This window comes from Penaeus monodon, chromosome 31 (assembly GCF_015228065.2).
Source record: "Penaeus monodon isolate SGIC_2016 chromosome 31, NSTDA_Pmon_1, whole genome shotgun sequence".
Lineage (NCBI taxonomy): Eukaryota > Metazoa > Arthropoda > Malacostraca > Decapoda > Penaeidae > Penaeus > Penaeus monodon.
In genome coordinates this window covers 24,089,450-24,091,050 of record NC_051416.1, presented here as the reverse complement: position 1 = coordinate 24,091,050, position 1,601 = coordinate 24,089,450, and positions in this window count along the sequence as shown.

The following is a 1,601-nucleotide window of genomic DNA, read 5'->3' as shown; positions in this document are numbered from 1 at the left end:
ACATGTAGTTTTATATTGGGAAACCAGGCTGCTTAGCCATAACTTAAGACTATATAAGCTCGGAACAATGCAGGTGCGTTAAGAAGTAATTTGAAAGGTTTTCACTTGAGGTCATTTCAGAGAATCGGTAAAAGTTGTCAAAGGTCCAGTTAGCATACAGTTTTAATCCCCATGTTATAGGTTAGTTTTTTATCTGAAAGATTACAGGTTAGAATGTGTGATATTGTCAGTGTAATCATAAAGTTTTTTAACAGTACCCCTACAAAAAATTTAGTGTGTGTTCTTGTTACAGATGCATTGCTAGAGTATGTGGTGACCCTCCATTCAGTTAGATGAAAGTTGCTATTCAGTACTTGCTCCGTAAGCGACGTGAAGGTTGAGTTTGTGGAATTCAGCGGTTACTAATTTCCCCCCCATTTTTTAAATTATTATTATTATGTGAGAATCATTCCTCAGCAGCTATATGATAATAGTTAGTGTAAGGAAATTCTTGCTTATACTATGGAAGATTAATAAGGGAAATAAGAGAACCAATCACCAGATGTAATTCTCTGTTAACTGGTCTGATTGGTGCGCAAGTGGATGCAGAAGTCCTCAACCGTAGCACAAAGCTTTGATTGTTATAACCCAGTGAAACCTTAGGTTCTGGCAGCACAAGAATACAAATCATTGAGTATGATGTGAACTTTGCCATCCCTCATTTCAGCTGATATATCTGATGCATAATTTGATTTTGTTTAATTTTAGTGACAAGCATCTAGAATAAGAAAAGATGATAGACATGCAATCTCATTGCGTGCTTCCTTCCTAACCCAAAGTAAGGTGTTCTGCACTTTACACAGAGAACCTGCAGCCATTTAAATAGCCTTAACCCTTTTGTTGGTCAGGAGAGATTTGCCTCTGGTGTTGCCTGAACACATTTGAAAGCATTCCATAGAAAACAGGCTATGCTTGGCAGTTGTGGTTTTCCCCACTTATATATTTTCTGTTTATGTATTAGTAACTGATTGAATATCTGCACTGTGACTGAACCTGTTTAATAATAAAAAGAGAGACTCTTGTTCAGTTTTGTATCATTTGACACTTTTTCAGTGAGAAAGAGTATTTTGTTTTGCTAATGCAGAATCAGAAACAAATCCTCAATAATGGAAGCAAGCAATTAGAATAATATAAAAGGTAAAGAAGATATTTCAGCATTTGACATTGTAAAGCATGCACACAAATCTATGCCATGCATTTGATTACTTGATTATATGATTGCATTATTCTTGGGAATGAAAGGTCTAAATAATGAGCAACTGAATATCCATTAGAAGTGGTACTAGAAGGAAAAGGAATGATGAATAGGAGACAAGTAAAGAGATAGTGGTTATTCGTATATTCCCTTCACTATTGCTACCACTGTAAGATTTTTCACAAAAAGAGAAAATGAGAAAGAAAATGAGTGAGTGAGAGGAAGGAAATTGAAGGAGAGGCAGACAAAGGAAGGGTTATTACTTTTAAACATACGAACTGTATATATGGTTACCCCAGAAACTTCACAAACTTTCAGAAGGATAGGGGTCAGTCAAAAAAAGTCTAAATAGCCACTTAGGTATGAA